Raw genomic sequence first — 23,829 nt, forward strand, 5'->3', positions numbered from 1 at the left:
TTTTGTCATGTGTGATGGGGGGGCATGGGATGCTTTTAAGTATTTAATTAGTTGTCTGTTCAAACATGCCCCTCAGGAATTCCTTGTGTAGAAACTGGAGTGGCTTCCGAAAATGTCAGCCAACCCTGGACAAGATGAGGGTTTTTTCTTCATTGGCTTGAAAGTTAAAGGAGCTTTAAATCTCTTTTGTCACTCCCTGTGGTTCACCTACTTTATTTTTCGAGAATGAGCACAGGGAAAGCCTTTAAATATCTTTAAATGAATGTTAAAATATATCTGAGTTAATATATAATGGGCCTCATTCTTTCCCCTGCTTCCAGGTTCTATAAATATCTATGTTTCTGTGCATTGCGCATGCAACCAATATGCTGTGCTGTCTTTGTTCTGGAGTAATAAGGTAAAAAGGTACATTGGCAGAGAACAAGCTATCCATAGCGGTGAACACTGGGCATTGATAGGACGCATAGCCTTCATTTGTTTTCGCCACTGATGGCTAACTCTACCGTTTACATAAGTTTCAACAGACAGCACATTAGGGTATCTATTGGGGCGGGGAGGGGGGATAAAAGGAAGGTGCCTTGTCCTTGAATATTCAACCTTTTCAGGGCAATGCCTCGATCATTTATTTCAGTACAAGGTGGCCATAGCTGAGCCTTTACCTGTGTTTGAAAGCTGGCAACTAGAACTTGATAGAACTGGGGGAAAGAACAGTTTCCTGCAATTCTGGGCACCTCCGTTTTAAACAAGTACACCAGCTTGATGCAACACCACAAGATCGGTCTCCGTGGAGCGGTGCCCCAAGTTGGCATAAACTGCTTTACAGGGATACGGTTGGCTCAGAGGTCATTTATCTGTCGGTAAACTAGGAGCAATATTCCCAGCTGTCCACATCCATTCAGTCTGGGGTTTTGTAGTGTAGTGCAGGGGTTTCCCAATCTTGGGTCACCCCGGTGTCCTTGGACGGCAATTCCCTGAAACCTCAGCCTGCAAAGCTGGTGGTGAAGGATTCTGGGAAGCGAAGTCCAAGAACAGCTGGATTCTCCAAAGTGGAGGACCCCTTAGTGTAGAGCAAGTGCTTCAAGTCTTTGCTAGACTCTTTGACCGTGCCAACAAGGAGGCCACCAGAGATCAAACCACAAGGTCATAGTATGAGTGATAAGTGCACCCTTGTATCACGCCTGTGCATAATGAACCACCTCAAACGGCTTGTCCATCTAACTCAGTTGTATCTGTTCTGACTGGCAGCAGCAACCCATGTCTTTAGGTGGAATTTTCCTCCCTTAATCCTTTCAACTGAAGCTTATCAGTAGCCAAAACATGGGCTCTCTTCAGGTGCTTTGCCTGTAAGTGACAGCTCTTCCTGGCATAGTCCCTTCCCCTGGTGTTCTCCATGCACCTACAGACTATTCAGAAAACTCCTGAGCATTTCCTGTCCTTGGAACTTTGCTACGGTATTTTCTACACATTTTGGAAGAGCCTTGTGGTGCAATGGGTAAGCTGCAGTATTGCAGTCAAGACTCTTGCTCACAACCTGAGTTTGACCTCAGGGGGCTCAGGTATTCCGCTCAAGGTGGGCTCAACCTTTCCATCCTTCTGAGCTTGGTAAAGGGACTACCCAACTGTGATCGGATGGGGGGGGGGATAATGTGTCGCATGCATAATTAAATTGTAAAGTGCCCAGAGAGTGCTTTAAGCGCTAAGGGGTGGTATATAAACAGCACGCTTTTGCTTTGCATTTGTGTGTGTATGTGTGTTTTGTTCTTGACAGACCCTGGAATTACAAATTACTCAGGGAAATTCCACCACCCTCATTGGAGGGAACAGAGTTGAAGGGGGAAACTTTGGCAGGAATGATTTTGGGTCGGTGGGCTGACAAACGGACAAGTGCGTGTCCACCTGGTTGCCCTTTCCACTGGGCAAGCACTTTTCAGTGGAAAACAATGAGCACAGAGTATGCGAGAGCCGCACTGGATCCTGGCGTGAGAAGGAGACCCCTGGGCCAGCATTCCTGCCCGGCTGTGACTTTTATCTTTTGCCTTTCTAGCTGACGTCCATCAACGTTCCCCCTCTTGGATTTTCCTCTGTCACAAGACTGGAGGTGGAATTGCTGATACTGCCAAGAACCAAGTGCACAGCAGTTGCTGGATGGTTCTCGGTTCAAATCTTGCTTCACCCGTTGACGCCTTTGATCCACCTGTTTTTAAAAGGGGCCTTCTCCTTCCCCCCCTTCTGCTCTGCAGCCACTTAAACAACATCAAACAAGTCAGTAATGAAACCAGAGCGCTGTTGCGAGGCTTATAGTTGAAACAGACAGGCTGCACCTAGAAAAGGAGTCGGGATGAATTTAGTTATGCAAATAGAATTGCAGAATAATGGAGCTGGAAGGGGCCTCTTAAGGCCATCAAGCTCAACCCCCTGCTCAGTGCAGGAACCCTAGCTAATCTAAACACCTCCCACGTTGGAAGACTCACAATACACGGATGCTGCGTCTGACTGCACTCTTAGTGATCTGCTCTGCGCTGGACCTTTTCCTCTGCGCTGCCCTGTAAGTTTTGTAGGCAAGTCAAGGATCTCCCAGCCCTGATGTCAAAGTTGGACCGAAGCCACTTCACTGCCTGAGGCAGAGCAGCAAGCGGTCTGCCCACTTCGCTGAACTAAAGTGACATGGCATCCGAAACCCGTTGGCCCATGAGGCAAGAAATCCCACAAGGGCCTCTGCTCATCCCCGGTAGTAAATCTTCATCAAAATCCTGTTGGGTATACTATGCCAGCATAAGGATAATGAGGTCCCCTGTAATGGACCAATTGCTCCTAATTTAAAAGGCCCCACTCAAGGGCACCCAACTTACATGCGATAAGATTACACCAAGAGCAATCATAGTGGGCACCCTTCCATGACCAGCCTCTGCTGTTGTGGGTGATTCTCCCCTTGCACCAACCAGCAGAGCACACGCAAGAAGAGTTTAGCCATCAATAACAAAACTCCCCAGAGTTTGGCTGCCCTTTCATAACAGAGGCGATAGTCTTGACTCTCTTGGAAGGAGCGAATCATCTTGCCAGAGCTGAGGACGTCCCTGAAGAATCTTAGCTTTAAATTTTGTTCAAAAAAAAAAAATCAATGAAAGCAAAGTTGTTACTGATACTCAGGGAAGTTAGGTGAGGAATTACTTGTTTCAGCAAAGCTGGTGGGAGGGAAAGCTACCTCTGTTCCCCCTTCCCTTTCAGGCAGCAATGATGAAGGGCGATGAAGGGCAAGTTTAACAAAAGAAGAGTCTGGGTTTTAAATGCATTTCCTATGTTTTCAGGTTGATGTGGCACAATCTGTTTTACCACTTGAACCGTCCGCTGCCTTGTTTTAAGGTCTGAGCATCCTAGACCTCACGTGGATTGCTGATAGTGAGTGGTAGAAGGGGGCCGTTTCATCATCATCCCCATTGGTCCACAATGTCTGAAGTTCTTGGCCTGTCAGATGCTAGAGGTTATAATAATAATAATAATAGTTTATTTACGGTCCTTAGACCAGTCACATAAGTATAAAACCTTAAAATTTCTAACTTTCAGTATTCCATTAGAACATGTTGGCATACACACAACTGGGAACTGCAATCTAATTGGTATTTAACTTCCGCAGTCGAAGTATTGCTACACAGAACCTCACGACCCGACAGGTGTTCTGCACATCAGCATCTGAGAGAAGGAACTCAAGCCTATTTCCCTCCGAACATCCTGGGAATCTATCTATTAAGGGGGTTATAGTCTCTTTTCGCACTGCTTCATACAATGGGCAGGTGAAGAACATATGCTGTGTGGTCTCGATCTCCCTCAGGTGGCAGGAGCATAACTTTTCAGCAAAAGGGGTATTTTTATACTTCCCTTCTAGTACAGCAGAGGGGAGGGCCAAACACCTTGCCAAAGTAAAGGCTCTTCTAGTTCCTTTAATTTCCAAAGACATTAGGTATTTGGACGGTTCCATACAGTTTTTGATACAAGTCCTTGCTGCCATGTTTGATGATAGAGGTTGTGGATCAGTGCTCCCAAAATATTTCCGTGGCACAGGGAGATAGTAGTTCACTAAACAACAGGGGTTCACAACGTTGAGTAACCCAGGTGTTCTTGGACTGCCACCCCCAGAAACTGTCACCCATAGCTGTGCCAGCTGGTGTTACTGGGAATTGCAGTCCAAGAATAGCCGGTTTACCCAAGGTTGGGAACCACTGGTTTAACTGATCTGCCTCCGTCTCTGTTGCTAAACTCTTCAGGGACACCGAGCAAGGCTCCCCTCTCTGCTTCTCCCCAGCGCCATCACCACCACCCCACCGCCGATAACAATGGAAATGCATTTGGCACAGTCCCACCTTAACTTGTCTGGAGCGGAATGCCTTTGCTTGCATCTGCTTTTCCTCTAGCTCTAGCAAATGGCTTTTGGCAGCTGGTCTGGGCCGCAGGCTCTGTGTCACCTTTCCTTCCCCCCCCCCCTCCTCCCTTGCCTTTTAAAATAGGCTTTAATAGATTTGCTGGGATGGCCGTTTACCTCTCTGTTTGTTTCCAAAATTAATTAAGGAGTGCTGCTAGAAGTTGTTTTGCCCAAGTTAGCTGGCTTGGCCTGGCAGAGCGAAGAGCCGGACAGAGAAGGGGACGTGAAAATCCTGCAAGATGCTGGAGTCCTCTTGCCAGTTCATTCAGGGTGAGACCAGTAAGAAATGCAGTTGTTTGAACTTGTTTGAATGGTGGGTATTTCTTGCTTTGAGCATCGTATAGCCACAGTGTTGGAACAGAACAGTCTCGTGAACATCTTCCTTCTTTTCTCAGGCAAAGAATATTTGCTCCTTCGGCATGTTTATATAGCCTGTGCACAGATACACAGAATAGACTTATTACCGCGATAGCTTGTTCTCCAGGTAGACTCGGGAGCCCTGCTGAGCCCGAGGGTCCGAGGCTGGTGGAGGAGGTGAAGCCGGGAAAGGTGGCTAAAGAAACTGGTGCTGCTGAAAGATACTGTGGCCTGATCCAAGGTGCATGCTACCTGTGGGCAGGAGAGGGCAGCCGTTTAGTCACTGCCCAATATATGTGTTTTATGTACCCTTTGATCTCTCCAACGGCATGAGAAGGCAGTTAGTCGTCTCCTACAAATGCCGCAACAGACTGTGGGAAGCGTCTCTGCATCTTATCCTGGACAAGGGAGGGAGTCAGTCTCCAGGTTCTAAGGCCAAGCCTGGCTCCCCTGAGTCCTGGATCCAGCCTTCTGGGGTCCTCAGACGGCCATTCCCTCTCCCCACAACACTGCAGCCAATTCCTATCAGGAAGCATCCACCACATGTCGGAGGGGGAGGCCTGTCATCCGGCTTCCTCCATCATCACTTTGGTGGCCCTGATTGCATATGGAAGGGGAAGAGTCTGGACAGGATAGTCTGCACTTTCCCCGTTATCTCTAGAAAACCCGGGTCCCCATTCACGGGGACGCTGGCCATGGATCGCGCATGCATCCCCTCTGTACTGGTGCATCACCCTCTACGTATTCAGAGCAATGGAAGCGATGGTGAATGATGTTCAAGCTCATGAAACTGGACATGAAGGAGGAAGCTCCCCTAGCAGTCCCCAGTATGAATGCCTGAATAGGGCATAAAATGGAGAGCTCCTGAATTTTTATAAATCTCCTCTCCACACACCCCCAAGGCAATGGGTCTCAGAGTTTAGCATGGTTCTCATCAAACAGCAGCCTGCGCTAACTTGCTTCTAGCAATGACCCTTCTCGGGGCCATCAGACAGCAATGTTTGGTTCACGTTATATCCGTGACGAACCGACACAGGATTAAAAGTTAATATGCTCTTTCCTCTTTTACAAGCTCAGACAAAAGTCTACGCCCTGTGTACAAACAGCCAGGTGCTTTAAAGTCAGCAGGCCCTGCTCCTGTTTGAAAGTGTCCTGTAATAAAATAAGGTTATTAAGGTGAGAAGGCTTTGTACAGTGCCCGAAGCCTCAAGTTCTTATACTGCTTTCACCCTTCTTGTCCGTAAACACTTTTCCTCCTTGAATTTTTGTTCCCTGGCTTGTTTCTAAGTGGTTTTCAGCTGTCGTTCACGGTTTGCTTCCAGCCTCCTAATGCCCCTTCTGGTAGCGTTCCATCTTCCTTAACCACGAGCTATTCCACCCTTTGATGCACAGATGGGGAAAGTTACTTTTTTGGGGCGGCTATCGTTTTCACCCCAGCCTTTGCGGCCAATATTCTGAGCATGGTCCTTTAGGGGAAAAAAAACACACAGCTCTCCCTATCTTTAGTTTGACGGCATAAGGTCTGAAATATGCGGCCAGCACTTCCTTGAACGTTGGCAAGTTCCACAGAATGCCTTCCGTTTCCTTGCCGGGGAGAGGGGATTGAGCACTTAACCCCATCGTTATAATACTTTGTTTATTTACACCAGGGATTCTCTTCCTAATTCACTGGGGGTTGAGCTAAAAATCGGTGGTCACAGACATGTTTCTTATGGCCACGGCAAGTGCTACAAAAAGGAAGTGGCAATTGTGATAAGTCCTTTGGACTTTTACTCTGTGTAAAAGGGAAGATCTATTTGCTGAGTATGGGACAAACGGTCTCCTTGCCCCTGTTACTAGAGGGTAAGCACAAGGTCTTCATCTCAAAGGCATTCGCTCCTCTGGCATTAATATTTCAGCAGAGATGAAGGCAGCAATTAACAGCACGCCGAGTGGGACAGGAGATCTGGTGTCTTGCCGAAGTTAAAAGCAGTATCAAAGGAGTGATGGAAGCTCGGTTAATTTCAAGTTAGAAAAGACAGACAGTGCTGTTGTCTTCGTGGTAATTTTTCCGGCATGTCAAGTAGCTGTAATTGTGGAAATTGTAGGGAAGCGGCAAATACTGTTGGGTTTCAAAGGATGATTCCAGACAGATGGCTCCTTATCCTATTTATCCCTCAAAAGGCATTGCAAGCTCTTATTCCACCTTCCTGCAATGGTTTTTCTGTGGTCAAAAAAAAAAAAATGAGAGGAGAAGCAACGGGATATTGACAGGGCTGCATGAAGATCTGGTTAAAGGCAAGTAGTTATGGCTCCTCTGTTACAGGTGAGGAACAATTAAGAACTGCACATTAAGGCAAAAGCATTTTCGGCTCCTCTTGCAGGGGGAATCCTTGTGATACATGCTTGAGACATCAGATATAGAAATACTACATCCCAACTGGCCAGTTACAAAGACAAAATTAAGCTGATTTGCCAAATGCTGATTGACGGAATAAACAGATGGTATTTTCCTCTTAAGGGAAAACCTGCTTCTCAGGATGACTAACTCACCTAGTAGGGCCCTGAGGATGAAAGAACAGACTATGCTCAGCCATGGAGGAAAGACTTTCATCCCTGCAAATTTTCATGTCCTTGTGAAGCTAGCACGAGTCTCTTGTGGACATAACCCACCATCTATCACTTGGCCCTAATCTACATCCTTCTGACCTAGATAATGTACCTCCACATACTGCATGTTATACACACATGCAGTGGGGATGTTGCTACAGAGGGGTACCTTTTTTGGGGGAGGGGCTTATTCTCTAGGCTCCAGTTTTCTGGGGATCTCAAGGGCAACCCACACATCATTTTCTCTGTTCCCTACATTTATGTGTCGCCTTTCTATCCAAACACAGCAAATGCAGCACATTATGGAGTAAAGACTTGCAATCCCAATGATGCTAGACTACAGACTCCATCACCCCTGACGAGATTGTGTTCAAGTCACTTTTAGGACTACAACTCCCAGAATCCCCAATCCTCACGGCCCCTGGCCAAACAGGGGGGTGGATTCTCTCAAAAATGCAATTTACTTCCAAGCACACCTTCCATGACTGCTGGCCACCTAAGTGGAGAAGACAGGAGATGTAGTCTAACGTCGTACGAAGAGTCAAGGCTGAGAAAGACTGTGTTAGGAGACGGACCATAAAATCATGGTCGAGCACATGCTTTGGACATTTAGTAATGGCCAGCGATCTCCAGGTACGAAGACTGTAGGATGGGACACCATTATGGAACGATACCTACCTGAATCTTTTTTAAAAAATCTGCAGATGATCTTGAGGTAATTTGTCCACTGGTCTGGAACGATACCTACCTGAATCTTTTTAAAAAAAATCTGCAGATGATCTTGAGGTAATTTGTCCACTGGTCTGGTGTGACCAGGGCCATCTACCCATTCAGAAGGACGTTCACCATAGTCAAGATCAGTGGTTCTTAACCTTTGTTACTCAGGTGTTTTTGAACTGCAACTCCCAGAAACCTCAGCCAGTAGAGCTGATGGTGAAGGTTTCTGGGAGTTGCAGTCCAAAAACATCTGAGTAACAAAGGTTAAGAACCAGCGGTCAAGATGACTGCTTTGCTTCCTCTGATTCCTTTTTTGGTGTAGGAGAGTGAATGTAGTAAAGCTCTGTTCTCTGCACATCAGGGTAACGCTAATACATGAACCAGCCTTAACAGTGGCTCACAGATAAGGAGACCGTATCGAGAGAGCACCTGACGTGGTTGGGAAACCTCACCATATCTTACTGAGTGTAATGGTTAATTTGTTCCTAGAAAGTTATTTGGTCAGGAGGAGTTTCCACCTGCTTGAAGACATTCAGGCTGCCTATCTCAAACTCATTTGTTCAACTATCCCACTGTGAATCTCTTGCGCAGACAACGCCAAGGGCAAAGGGTCAGTTGTATTCATTTATTATTGATGCCTCTGGAGGGAAAAAAATCCAGGGCTTCTTCCTGCTGCGCCTCCGTTCTTGTTGTCTCTTGATCGTTGTGGGGCCCAGCTCCTGCATCAGCTTGATTGTGCAGGAAGGCAACCGTAAAGACGCCATTACTTCTGTAACAAAGCTTAAGCTGATAAATAACCAGTAGCTTCACTGCCTTTGAAACGGAAAGGGCGACACAGGCTTGAGAAACATAACTCTGCTGATGTTTTATTATTATTATTGTGGAATTGTTAACCTCCACCAGGGCACAGGAAAGGGGCTTTTAAAAAACTACAGCTCCCAGAATTCCATGCCCAACGAGAATTCCATGTCCAAGCTGCAACTTCCATATATATCGTTGGCTTCGTAGTGATAGAAAGGGAGGGAAACAAGCAGGAACTTGACTAGGATGCCGAGTGGGTCTCTCTAACTGAGTCAATCTTTGCCTTCTGAAGTGCTGGGTAGAGCATTCTGGGCACTGTAGTCACAGAAGTAACTTTTCTGAACTCTGCTCCTTTTTACTTAACCTCCTGCCTGGTCACTTCCACCTGACTTTCTACAGAGTAAGCCGGAATGCCGTATACTTCTTCATATTCTCATTGCTGTAGCAGAACCGCTGGTGGGTCTTGCTTGAGTTGGTGGCAGGGATCTGCTTAGTGCAGGGATCAGGGAACTTTTTAACCTTTTACCCCCCAAAACATTTATATACGCCAACATTACCCCCTTGATTTGAAAGGAAGGAAATCATACATTATTTGAATTCAAAATCTTATTGAATCTATTCAAAATTACTTTGAAAGCTTCAACTTACTTGAAAACTTCAGATTTTGGAGAAATGATGTTGCTTTATCTTGGATATGAGAGCATCAGTATTGGGGCTCTGCTCATCCTCATTACCCCCAGGATTTTCATTTTTACCCCATTTGGGGTAATTTACCCTGTTCCCTGACCACTGACTTAGTGGTACAGCCCACTCCCCACCCACTGTCCTCAAAAGTCCCAGGGCAATTGGTTGATTGCTTCCATCAACCTCTCACCTCACCGTCTTTTAGTAGGGACCCCGCACCCACTGATCGCACCTACTGATGGAGCCAAAACGCCAATCTGGAGCCACCATTGCAACATTCCACCAGGTTCTCTGGAGACAGCCGGCCACCAGATTCAGAGAAGGCTGGTCTATTGGGACAAAAGAGAGGCATTTTCCTTGTTCACCAAGGCTCAGTCGACCCCCTGCCAAGCCCACCCCTGCCGGCCTCTTTATGAGTCTGCTTTTTTCCTTACCCTGCAGTGGCGATGAGCTGGAATAATGAGGTCCTGGAAAGGGCAGCAGAAGCTATTTTTTTCCTATCGGAGCATCAAGGGTGATTGTGTGGAAGCCTACTGATCTGGCAGGAGTCCATTCTTCAGCTCAATCATCATCTTAGAACTGCAGAACTGGAAGGGACCTTGCAGATCAAATCCAGTCCCTGTCAAAGAGGGACAGCAGGGAATCGAACTCTCAAACTCTGGCTCTGTGAGCAGTTAAATATTAAATGTCAAAGAGCTGAGCACTGTTAACTGCTTCAGTTGATCTACCTGGATTATCATTATTATCATGATTCAACTGTATGTAGGAGCAACGATAACAGGCTTGGGACTGAAGTACTGTATTTTATGAGTCTTCCCATAACTTGATCTTCATTTGTTCTTCTTACTCTTCCTTCTGATAACTTTATTGTTCATCCGTTTGGTCCATCCCGCAATGAATTCACAGTTCAAATGCTTTGAACTTTTTTGTTGCCGTTGCCTCTGTTAAAAGCCCACAAGCCCATGCCACGCTGTAGAATCTAACGTTTTATTCTAATGATGTAAGCCTCCTTTGTACATCCACTGTTTTTATGTCTTTTGATTGTTGTAAGTAAGCCCCGTTGCCATATTGAGTGTTTCGGATTCTACAGTATGGCATGGACTTGTGGACTTTTAACACAGGCAACCACGACAAAAAGTTCAAAGTGGTGCTGGAGGAGGCTCTTGAGAGTCCCTGGACTGCAAGGAGAACATACCTATCCGTTCTAAAGGAAATCAACCCTGAGTGCTCACTGGACGGACAGATCCTGAAGCTGAGGCTCCAACACTTTGGCCATCTCATGAGAAGACTCCTTGGAAAAGACCCTGATAACGACTAATCAACAAGAAGCCCCCTTAGTTCCTTTTTAAGGTGAAAGGAGTAGGAAAAATGTTTAAATAAATAAATACTGCATTCTTCAAAGGCAGGTTTTAGGTTTTTATTGCATATTGCATGCTTCATCATAAGGAAGCTCCTTCAGGCCCCCTCTGTTTTGACTTCCATTGTATGGCCAATGTTGCAAAGCAGTTCTGTCTATCAACCACGCCACATATTTCCTTCTGGATCTATAAAGCACCTTTTGAGTTTACTTTCCTTTTTTACTGATTACCTGTACCATTCATTCTCCCCCTCCCCGCTTCAGTAGCTACTGTATTTATCCATTGAATAGCGCTTGCAGTCCCTCTGAAGCCTCGCCCCGCAAACCCTGCGGTGACCCGGGACAGGCTTTATGAACTCCGCCACCGCCAAAATAAAAAAAAATTAAAAAGCCGCTCGGCTCCCGCCTTCGGAACGCCACGAGGTCCGGGCTCTCCGGCGGGAGGCGGGGCCAGGCAGATCCCCGACCCAATCACCGCCAGGAAGGGGGCGGGGCTTATGTAAATCAGGCCCCCGCCTTCCCCGAGCGGGCCAATCGAAGATCGGGAAAGGCGGGTCTTGTCGGGAGAGAGGTGGCGAGCGGGGGGGGGAGTGGACGGCCTGCGTGTTCATTTAGGCGCATGCGCAGCTGGCAGCCGCGAGTCGTTCGCGGGCCTTCGGAGCTGAAGGGAGCGGGTAGGGCGAGCTCGGCCGCGCGTCATCCCTTCGAGGTGAGGGCGGGGGGGGAAGGAAGGAGAGGGTGGGAGGATGATGGAGGATGATGGAACGGTGGGGGGGCTGAGGGAGGGAGGTTTTGAGGGGGGAGGGAACTGAAGGGCAGAATGGCGGGTGGTCGGGGGCACCCCCGGGTCTCTCCCCCCCTCATGGACCCCTTTCTCTGTGGGTCACACGGAGACATGGTGCCCGGACGGGCCCCTCACCACCACCACCCCCCTTGGCAGAGCTCTGACACCTGGGTCTTTTCTCTCTCCCCCCCCCCTTTGAAATCCAGCCCCCACCCCACCCAGGACCCCCTCCGTCCTGGCGACCCCCCCAAAGGTCTGCTTTCTGAAATCCAGCCCCCCCCGAAAGGAGCTGGCCTCCCCAGGCCTACAGAAAACACCCCCCCTCCTGCCTCTCAGGAGGGGCTACTCCAGGACTCTGGTGCCTTAAAAAAAGAGAGAGAGAGAGACCCGGGCCTCATCTTTCTCCCCCTTCCCCACCCACTTCTTCTCCTGACCTGGGTCTGTTTCTGCACCCCAGAAAGGGGGCTGCCCCCTTTCTGCCCCCCCCCCCGTCGTGCCCCATTCAGTCTCCTCAGTCTCTGCACAGGACTCCTTCCCCCCCCCCAAGAGGCGCAGGTGCGCCCCATGCAAGGCTTCCTCCCCCCATCAGACATAGCTCTGGCCCAGCCTTTTGCTCTCTCTCTCCCTCTCTCCTCCCCCCCAATCGCTGGACACCCCTCTCCCAGCTGTGCAGCATCACCCCTCTGAAAGGGGATGACCCCAAAGCCCAAGGATCCCCCCTCCCTCTCCAGCATTATCTTCCCAGCTACTAGCCATGGACTCTTGCTGGCCCGTCTAGTGTGATCCCAAGCGTGTTCTTGCGATTTAGACTCCAGTTTGCTCCATCGCGCCAGGACCCGACATGCCCCAGTGCCTTCACCCGCTGTTTAGCGGATACTCGGATCCCTTCTTTTGCAGAAGATCCTTTGCCAGTCCCACCCCCCCCACCTCTGCTGTTAAGTGTATGTTCAGTTGTTCCTCATCGGAGAGCCGACCCGTCCCCCCGGTTCAGCCACAGCCCATTTTGCTTCCCATGACCCAGTTCTCTAGAACTGCTGGATGCCAGGGCAAGGTTGACCTCTTAGCCTGCACTTGGCTTTTGTGGGCCCTGAGCCATCTGGTAACTGGTATCCAGACCCTCTTTAAAATGCACATTTAGTACCCTCAATATGTAGGGGTATGGGAGGTTTTTGCCTTGGCACGTGCCTAGCAAAGCATACTCAAGTCCTAGCTGCTAAAGATGCTTTCTTTCCTTTCCACATGGCCCAGTTTTGCCACCTGGGTATCTAGTTCCACTTACCCAGAGACAAATGACTGCATCTGTCTGATCTACCACCCCCCTAAGCTCCCTGGAGATTCCACCCTGATCTGTACCTAGTAAGCCTCCAGGCTGCTTGTTTTTGCTCCTCTTTTTTTAGTCCCTACTTATTCTGAGAGCCTCACTTGTTCTTCCTCTCTCATGTGGAGAGTTTGCTTGGTGAGCTAAGAGGTGGCGAGATCAGCTACAGCTCTGGGTGTTCAGGGGAGCCTTGGCTTTCAAATATGGGACATCTGGATTCACAGTGGGATGGATGAATGGGAATGTTAGCTGGGAAGAGTAAGCGATATAAAAAGGAAGAGTGAGTGTTTTGAGTTAGGAATTGAGGTGTCATTTATTATAGCAGCGCACGTGCAGTTCTTTACAGACTGTAGTACTCCGTAATTAGTGTGTAGGAACACTAGTTATTGCTGACTTAGCAACAAGCTAGTACAATAGGCTGTAGGCAATTGAAGGCTGAGAAAAGAGTGTTTTGTTCATATGTATCTTTTTTTTTTTTTTACTGTAATAGTCCAGCTTGCTCATTTGGGATTTATTAGATTTTTTTTAAAATCAAAGAGTATAGCTTGCTCAATTGGGATTTTCCAAGGAGAAAGCAAATGCGCGCGCACACAACACAAAATCCCTTTTAAAAAAAACAACCCAAACCAGACATGTTTTAGGTGGCTTGGTAAGCAAACAGTTATATGGAAACATTGAGTATTCATTCCGTTTGAAGAAGTACATTTTCCACTGGCCCAGTCTGGGAGGGAAGAGAAAAAAGTTAGTAAGTAGAACTATAAATGTGTATAGCCGGCACATTTCTGAAATGCTGAGCAAGGTCTCTTTTCTCAAAATGAAAATGTGACTAGTACAGCTATTGGCCTTCAGTGGCACCAAGGATACCTTTCTTATGGTTTAAAAGTACTGGTCGATGCTCTGCTATTCTAGATTTTGGCGCCCGCCAAACCTTTGCTTTAGGTAATGCAGCCCTTGCCAGACAGGATTGAAGTGCGCAGTTCTTAGGAGAGATGTGAAGAATGCTATCACGTCATGGAGTTTTGCCTCAGAGGCAGACTTTTGATTGTAGAAGAGAATCTGTACAAATACTGGCAGAAATGTGTTCGTCAACATCCATGGACGCTCAAATGTTTGTAAGAGCGCTCCAGTTCAGTTTGTTAAAATGAAAAACAGCCCATTTAAGTTAGAGAAGGAAATCTTGAAAATGGGTGAGATTTCCAATATGCCATTTCTATTTAAATTGTCCTTCAGACTGGCTCCTTTGAGACTGTCCAGGAAAAGGTAGCTTAGCAAAGGAGTGAAAGAGAAGCTGGGGAGGGAATTAGGCTTCTCTGCTCTCAGTTTTTATCTCTTTAAAGGTCTGCTTATCACTCAAACACCTTACTTATCACACATCATTTCTGGGACTGTCATGCAATGGAAGAAGCACAAGAAAAAAAAAGTACATTAAATTCTGAAATATATGAAGTATTCTTATAACCTGAAATATAAAATGATTATGTCATGAGTCATTAATTATAACATTAAGTTAATCAGTTGTTGGTGTTCACATCTAAAGGAGAGAGAAGGGTTATGCCAGTGGATAATAATAGTAATACATTATTATCATCCTCATTGAACTACAGAGCTGTAAGAGGCCTGATGGATAAGACAATGAATAAACTAAATTTAATACTAAAACTATTTCAGTCATTTGATACTTTGTGTGTCTGGTTCAGTGATACAAGAAACTTAACAATTTAATTTTGTTTTTTAATACTTATGTGCTACTTAAAGTGCTCCATATACATTTGGAATTTAGATGTGAACTGTTTCCTTAAGAATAAGGAAACCACATATATACCCCGTTGGAAAAAGAGCAAGTCCCATTCGTTCGAGATTCCTGCAGCTGAAATTCAGAGTTCTAGCAGTAGGTTTTTATACACTCACATATCAGAACAGATGTATTTGTTTACATTTTAAATCTACATTGTGTATGCCTCTGTATCACTAAACTTGTATTCTGCTGGAGTTTTTTTTAGCTTAACCTAAAGGTAAAGACTAATGTCAGAGATGTTAAAGAACACCGATAATGAAGACACTTCTAAACAAAGCTTGGAGTGAAACGAGTGCTGCTTCAAAACACACTATTGAATTATTGCTTGATTTAAAAAAGCAGTTCCTTGTTTGGTGTGTTAGCTGAATTCATACCTAATTGAATGCAAATTACATTAGGTATGATCTCATATGGTATAGGGAGTCTTGTGACTTGATGGGGGCTGATGTTGAGCTGGTGATGGCAGCCACTTGGCGAAGCTGAAAGTATGTGAGGGTAACGCTTACAAACAGTTGCTTTTTTATTTACAAAAATATCTTTAAGACTGTCATTTCAATATATTGAGAGAAGATTATTCTCTGAAGGAATCTTGATCAACTTGTATTGGTCAGTATCCTGCAACTTCCTTGCTTGATTAGAAATGGCCTAGAGTAGGAAAAATGCTCGGTGTTCAATTGCATCTTTTCATTTGTGGCACAAAATAGCACAAAGCTGATAATATTTTGACATAGGTATGAAGAGGATACGGGAAGCAGAGTTTGTTGCTAACATACCTGCCAGGGCTCTTCACAGCTTCTCCTCATAAGGTCTTTCTACTGGAGGGCATGTGTACAAGGAGATCAAGGAAAAACTTTGCATTTCACTTGATAGGGTTTTATATTTCGAATTTTGTCAATATGCTACATTTATACTTTAATTCATTTTGTAATGTTTTGTTTATTGTTTTCTACTTGCCGTCATGGTAGTCAAACTGAAGTTGCTTCCATTAGTATACTTTAGTTGTCATTGATAATATTGTACCCTGTTTGTGATGCTCACTGAAACAATATTGAATTAGAATATGACCAATTATTTATTTCAACTATTAAAGAAGCAGATGTGAAACACAATAGCAAATAGGCAAAATTCAGTTCAGTCTACCTTGTAGTCTTGAGCCTTCCCTCTCTGAAAACAGTTCTGGAACCTGACTGTCTAGACATAATTTAAAAATGATCAATTTTGAGCAAGATATGTTAAATTCCTTTCCACATATTCTCATACCTCTACCCCTTCTGTTGTCTGGCCAGGCACATCACACTCGTATTAACTCGTGCTTAATTTCTGTATCAAAGTTGAAGTGCCTGTTTAATTACTGAAGAGGACAACAGGAGAGCAGTTTCCTGGAATATAGGAACTTTTATTTATTTCCCCACAACTTTGTTTTGCCATGAGGGCTCCGGTGGGGATAAAATGCTTTAAAAATGTAAGACTCAAATGTAGCTGCTGGATCTGCTGAAGAGAAAGGTTTGTACTTTGAAGTGAAATGTTCTTTAGGTCTAGTGTAGGCATTCAGCTATGTAGTTTGTAGCTCTGGATTTTAAGGTTGCCTTAGTATCAGGCAAGCCATCCAAACTCAACACCTTAGATGCCTTAGAAGGGGAGTTACTGCTTATTTTTATGAAACGTGGAACTGGAATGTTATAAGTAAGAAAATGTATATAAAGTATTTTGGACACTTGCCACTATTATACAGACACTCAATATCATTCCCATAGTCTTGTTATCTTTGCAGCTAGCAAGTCATGATCGTTGTATACATTTTTTAGTTCTCTCTGGACTGAGATTATTTCCATAAACTGTTTAACTCAGACATTTTCCTGTATCTCGAGCAGGGGCTGTAAGCTTTGGGAGGAACAGGGCAGATCAGGGTAGAGGGCATCTCCTGTCATCTATGTTACCTCATTTTATTGCACTTTTGTCAGAACCTTGCAATGCACAGATAATGTTACTGAATTTTTACCCGAGGCAGGCAATGTTCATTTTAGTTTTTGATTCATTCTTATGGAACTGCAAACTCTCCTTGTTTTTCATAAAATATCATACGTGGTGAATAGGTGCAGCTTAACCTGTTAATGTGCCAGGGGAAAAATGAATAGAATAATAGGATGGATGTAGTTAAGTTGCAAGAAGATGCAAAGTAGCTTTGCTTAATTCTGCTCCAAAAATAGGCATTTGACTGCTTTTGACAATCCAGTTTACCAGGTACTGGACATGACCCCAAGTGAAAATGTTTGGTTTAAAACCAGTAATTGCACCAAGGCTATGTTTTTCATATTAAGATATGCCTATCTACGTGTCTCTGTTTGATCCTATGTCGTCTTGTGGACTTTGGAACTTTTATCAGGAGTGTTTCTGGTCCTGGAACTACCTAATCCAACCAAGGGTGATGGGTGCTTGACAAATAAGCACATTAAACGTTGCCACAGCAAAGGTTTTTAGCATGGCATTGTAAAGACAGTAAAGTAACTAACTAGGTGATTCTCTGTGTGCCTGGAAGAGCAGTTGTTTGCTTATGAGCTGTATGTGGAAAATATGGAGTTCCATCAATTTGGTGTGCCGTGTAACCTGGGAGGTAAACATTGTTAGAATGTCGAAGGAGAGGGAGCATTTGCGATGTGCCACATGATAATGGTTCTTGCAGTGGTTTCATTACAATTAAAATGTAACTGTAATGAGACCAGCTGGAGTATAAACAATAAAGCGCCTTGTGCCATCTTAAAGACTAAAATACTTTTTGGACTGTAGATACTTCATCCGTGGGAGGTAGCCTGTGAAGACACATGCTTCAATGCCTATGCGTTGCTCCACAGACTCTTGATGGTTTTGCCACAGCACCTTCTGGCAGTCATGGCTACTGATTGCCATTTTTTGTGTATCTGCATGACTTGTAGACATGGCTCTTCACAGACTCAATTAACACTCCATTCAACTGATTGTGTGGGTTGTGGTTCACAAAGGCTTATACCAAATAAAATGCATTAATCTTTAAGGCGCCATAACTCTCTCTGTTATGTGTGTTTCATAATATAATACAAGTTTAAAAGTTGGACTCTGTGCTTTAGTGTTTTGAGTCTCCCCAATCTGTTCAGAGGTATCCTCAAATTCTGCAAATTTGGGTCGGCAACTGATAGCTATTCCTTTTCACGTTGTGTATTTCTCAGTTCTAATTCTTCCATACAGTCGGTTTTCACACACTTTCTGAGGAGCTGTGCCGCTCATCACATTTTTCAAAATGTGCAATGAGCTTCCTGTTCTGGCAGTATATAGTTTGATTTGGCAGTTGTGTGATGATCTTTGGGCAGTAGCCTGAGAGAGGGCCCACAGCTTTTCAGTTGGCAAGTGTAAATAAAATGGTCTAAGGGAGTTTATTTTATTTGGTAAATTTCGCATTTGGCAGTCGAAACTGAGAAGTCAGTGTAGCCCATGCTTTCTCAGCCATTGTTAAAGCTGTGGTGCTACTTTAAGAGAAGGGCAAAGAACACATTCCTGTTGAGAATAAGCTATTAAAGCTAATCATATTGGCACCCATTGTTGGAACTAATGGGAGGGAATCTGTCTTGGTTTTGACTTGATTACTTCAGGGTGAGAGAGTTTAGATTCTGTTGCTCATTTCCTCAGAACCAGTAGGGTTCCTAATGATATAATTGTGCAGCTGGAAAGGATTTGAAAGCCATTTAATCCAGCCCTCCCTTCCACTGGGCAATTACTTTAGCAGGGCTGCCCAAAGTTATTTAGATGATAATGTTCCACAGTGGAAGTATCTGTATGAGTCCCACCTTCAAATGGCTCGAATCAGTTACGCTTACTTAGGATGGCAATGAACAAGCAACCTAGAGTGATCTGGAGATATTAAAAAATGCCTTTATTTTGAAGATGCAACTTAAATGAATGATACAGACTTTTATTTTCTCCTCTGCTAGACATCCCCTACATAAAATATCAGTGGGCGGGCTGGTCATTCACTGATTTGCAGTGCAGCCAATGTCCATGGCCAGTCCTTCAACCTCCCCATTCAGAGGGAAGCTGACTCCTTTTTGTCCTTTTAGGACTGTGATTCTTAAACACCCCTTTCAAGCCAAACTCCTGCCTCCTTCTTAGGTACACAGGAAGCTGTCTTACGCAGAGTCAGACCCTTGGCCCGTACAGCTGGCTGGCAAAAATTGCTCTCCAGGACTTTTGATTGGAATTTTCCTGACCATCCTGGGGAAGACCAGCCTGACACCCACGTCCGTGGGAAGCATGTGGTCAGTCTGCCTTGAAAGGTTGCCAGCTCTGCTCCTCAAATTTTAACTGGCAGTCTACACTCTGCCAAACCTCACATCAAAGACAGGAAGGAGAATGAAGAAATGTCCAGCAAAAATATCATGTCATAAGAAGCTGCTTTATACCACGTCAAATGATCTAGCTCAGTGTTGTCAACCGAGTCAATAGCTTTCCAGGGCTTTTTTTTCCCTTTCACATGCTACCTTATCTTTTGCAGTTAACTCTGTGACCTTCTTGCAAAGCTGGTGCTGTGCCATTGATATATACTCTGTCCGCAATGGATACTGCCTGCAGACTGAGAGGAGTCAGCGTGGGTTGATCCCTAGCTAAAAAATAAATGGTTAGACGTTAGCTTCTGAAGGTATGAAGACAGATTTATCCTTCCTTAACAGTCTGTATTGTAACTGCTATAGGAATCTCCAATGCCTGAGAAATGAAATTGGCTAAATTATAGTGGTGGAAAGAATTCTTTTCTGCTTCAGCCAGATCATCTGAAGGTCAGAACATCTGGATGGCCAAGGGTTGAGAAATATTGGCAGCCCCTGTGCTCTTTTGTAGTGTCACTGATTTCTTCCTGCTGTTCTGCGCTTTCTCATTGGATTTAGTGTCCCCACACTCTGCATTTTGATTTCTCTTGCCTTTTCATTTTCCAAGCAGTGAAGCATGTGTTGCTTCCTGTACTCCTCCTGCATCTTGGCACCTGGCATTAACAAAGGAGAAACAGAGCGATACCATCTTAGTGAGTTACTCAAACTTTCCATGAATTACTGTGCTATGTATTCTAAAGGCTTTGGGTTCTTCTTGCCCCACCTTCAGGGTGTTTCAGCCTTCTCTTTAATTTATAGCTAACACTCTTATACTCTGGTACTCTCTCTGTTTCACTGCCTCTTTTAGAGCACTCCCAGAATACTTGCATCTGAATGAGTACCCACTCATTTGTATTTTTCTTGCAGATAAATTTTACCCTTCAGATAAAAAGGAAGCAAAAGAAAAAGTATGTAGGAAAATGAAACTGTCCAGTATACATAGCTCTTTTCATACTCGTTGTGCTACAAGAATAGAAAGTGCAACTAGTGCTGGGTGTTCAAGCTTAAATGTTGGCTTATCTTCCAGGATTTGTTTCAGATCCCATTTTCACATCCTGGCTAGTCTTATGGTTGTTTAACTTAGCAGTCTGCTGCTATTCATCTCTAGGGTACTTCATCAGCCCTGGGCCGATACGGATATTCCTACTCAGTAGAAAAAGTGGCAAAAGGACTCTTCATTGGTTACTTGCCAGTTTTTAGAATGGCTGAATTGCTTAGGGGTTTTGGCACCTAGCTGCAGAGTGAGAAGTTAGGAGTTCAGTTCCCCACTGCTCTTCCTTGACCAGGACTGGATTTGATGAACCATAGGGCCCCTTCTAGCTCTGCAATTCTAAGATTACATTATATTATTTTCTCTGGGCTCACTGATTTTCTTTCATAATCCTTTTTGTGCTCCATTCTTCCAAGGTTAAGACAATACCTGCTTTATCCTGCAGTCATGTTTACAGGAACTGAGCCACTGGCTGTTAATGAAATTGTGGAACAACAGTCCTAAGAATGGAGTGTGGCTGAACAAGGGTTTGCGGTGATTCAGTCCAGTTATCCTCACTGGGGCTGCAGATAATTTGGATTCGTGGTCCTTCTTTGCAAGGAGGAAGTGGAAACTGCTTGGCACTTTTACTGGTTACGGGAAATTTCCTGGCACTTCATGTGATTTCACTGGAACGCTGAGTGCCTTCCCACAGGCTCCATCAATCAGGTGATAGTTCCATCCGTAGTTTCTTGTAAAAACAGTAGTGACCAAAGGCTCTTTAGGGAAACAGGATCTTCAGTTGACTCATCATTCCATTGAAGACCTTGTTATTGAAGTTGAACCAGACACTGAAGTTAACTTCTCTCCAACCCCCCAAACTTAACTTCATTTGTTAAGGAATTCCTGACACGTGAAACAAAGATCTCAAAGCTACACTAAGCTCTTAAGACTATGGGAATGTCAATCCCCTTTTAATAAGAGAGGGGCTGATGTTACACAGAGGCTTGGGGAACCCCTGCTCCGTTTGTTGAGAGTGTGTTTAATGACAAAGGAACGCCTTCCGTTCCATCTTGGTTGTTATGCTACTTGGGAGGCTTGCTAGACAGACGGATCCAGGTAGACCTTGCTATTCCAGCAGTAGTTGTGACCGCTATCTATCTGGCTGTAGTTCAAAACTGGTCTGGGTCAAACTCCACAGGAGACTAAAGTTTGCAACACATCATCAGAGATTGGTGTTTAATGTGGCCAGGAGCCTAGCGAATGGGTGCGGACACATAATTCCTGACTAGGTCATGGAGAGTGCATTTCAGTAAGTACCGTATTTTTCGCATCATAAGACACACTTTTCCCCCACAAAACAGGGGGGTGGAAAGTCTGTGCGTCTTATGGAGCGAAGAAAACAGATTATATTTTCCTGTTTTCTTCTCCTAAAAAATTGGTGCATCTTATGGAAAGGTGCATCTTATGGAGCGAAAAATACAGTATTTCCCAGCAGAGAGACTGTCCTCAGCAATGGACTAGTCTTGGAATGATTTGCAACTGTTAATTATTTCAGTAGCACTGCTCTGCAATTAAAGATCTGTTTTAGGTCTGAAAATATTGAAGGGGTGCCCTTTAGTAAGTGCCTGAATATTTACTGGTTTAGCACCAGGGGTTTAATGGCCCTTGGCAAGTTTCCGGTATAGCCAGTGCTATCCTTACTGCATCCCACACTATTCAGTCTCTTTATTACTAACAAGCTAGTAAACATAGTAGGTCAAAGGTACAGGTACAATATGTCATAGCATCAGCCCTGTCTTTTGTTTGTTTTTTATGCGGCGTCTGAACTGGCAGTACAGTGTGAAACATTGAACATTTCCAGCTCTCTGGCTTAGGATTTTTGAGTGACAAGTGAACCAGATATTCGGCGTTTCTTAACAAGTGGGCATTTAGGTGAGGGACACGTTTGTGGACTTGGAGAAACCGAATGGGGAATGCTTCTGGGTTTTTAATTTAAGAGATAAGGGGGAATTAGGCCAAAAGGGGAAGAAGAACTGTGTTACTGACCCAGAAATTCCTTACATGCTTTTCAGAACAAGGAAAAGGCTGTAGGGGCCCCAAGATTACACAAATGTAAGAGTGGGTGATACCTTTTATTGGACCACTAAAAATCTCACAAATGTTTAGGTTAATTACATGGATTCTGGTTGCAGATGTTGGTCTCTCATTCTTCCCATAGTCCCTGTTAGAGAGCAAGGGTGCTGCCTGGACCTGCATTCGCTCTAATCTTGCAGCTGTGTAAGATTACAAATGTTCTCAATCATAACGAAAGATTTACATAATTAGTCATTGTTATTCTGTACCATAACAGGCATAATTTTCTAAGAGATTTGAGAGATATGACATACAGATACGACAAGGATAACAAAATGGTTGAAAAGCACGATCTTAAAAACAGACAAACGGAAAGAATCGGAAAGCCTTTTGCCATGTGCCAAAAAGATAACAGTGTTTGGTGCCTTTGCAAGCCTTCCTGGAAAGGGTTCCAAAGTCAGGGCACCATAACTGAAAATGTTCTCTCCCAAGGTCTTATCTCTCTTTCTCTCCCCTTAGATTTCAAGGATGTACAAAGAAGGACATCAGCCCATGATAGCAGGGGTTGCTTCCGAATGCAATGCAAGAAAAGTTAGACAGTTGTAATTTGCATCTCCGCATTCGGTAGCCTCTGAAGCTGCTGAAAGAAATTACAGAGTGCCCACCTAACTAATCATGGTGTGCTTTAATAATTGTGCTGGTAACTACAGTATGGTGTTTACATTCAAGGCCTTTGAAATACAGGAATCTGTGTCATTGTAACTAGCAGTAATTCTTCTGAAAAGCAAGGTGAGTCCCACCACCTGAATTTCACACATGTGGTGGGTCTGTTGACTCAGAAATGACTCGGAAAGCCCTTTACTCTCACAAGGCGGCAGTTCAGTGCTGTAGAGAAATTTTAGCCCCTCGTGCTTTCTTCATTGGCTGAAATCCAGTAGTAAGTCACGACCAGAGTAGGCCCATTGAATCAGTGGAGATTTGGTGAGTCAACTGCTTTGTAGGTTCCACTGGATTTCTGCCATTGATTTTCTGTTGGCGGGTTGTTTGTGATAGAACATTTTTTTTCATGCAAAAAGAAGCATTGTGACTATTACCAACATGTCCTTCTTTCCAGACCTGTTCTTTAGCTGCCAGCTTGTTTGGACATGTTTAACAATATTAGTTACGGTATTTTTCCATTTATAAGATGCCCCAATGTATAAGACGACCCCCACTTTTCTAACCCCAAGTTAGAAAATTTGATTGTTGCTTTCCCTGCCACTTCCTAAGCTTGGGGCTTAGCAAAAGGAAGGGGAAAGCAGCAATCAAAGGGCTGCAGGCTTTCCCCCTCTTTTTGCTAAGCCCCGTGGGACTTAGCAAGTGGAGGGGGAAGGCAGTGATCCAAGCGTGGTAGGATCGGTTTGATCTCTTCCCCCTCCACTAGTTTTTGTTCTCAGCTTACGTCTGTGTATAAGACGATCCTCAGTTTTTAGTCTAAAGATTTTAGACAAAAGTATCATCTTATACATAGAACAATATGGTACATCTGAAACCAAAACCTGTAATTTGATATTTTCAATTCTAATTTGTTGTTTTCTTT

General features: G+C 44.7%; 1 protein-coding gene across 4 annotated transcripts in view; it reads left to right on the forward strand.

Annotated features, from left to right (window-relative positions):
• The first annotated feature begins 11,537 nt into the window (after positions 1-11,537).
• Positions 11,538-23,829, forward strand: part of SLC39A14 (solute carrier family 39 member 14) — a 34,653-nt gene continuing 22,361 nt past the window's right edge. For 2 of the 4 annotated variants that reach the window (XM_072979197.2, XM_072979196.2), the window contains exon 1: positions 11,539-11,628. The gene's annotated coding sequence lies outside the window, so the exon portion shown is untranslated. Of the gene's footprint in view, positions 11,629-19,751; positions 19,858-23,829 lie in introns of those variants that run through there. The other 2 variants (XM_020780308.3, XM_020780310.3) reach the window with 2 other exon arrangements.

The sequence above is a fragment of the Pogona vitticeps genome, chromosome 8 (assembly GCF_051106095.1).
Source record: "Pogona vitticeps strain Pit_001003342236 chromosome 8, PviZW2.1, whole genome shotgun sequence".
In the NCBI taxonomy this organism is placed as follows: domain Eukaryota; kingdom Metazoa; phylum Chordata; class Lepidosauria; order Squamata; family Agamidae; genus Pogona; species Pogona vitticeps.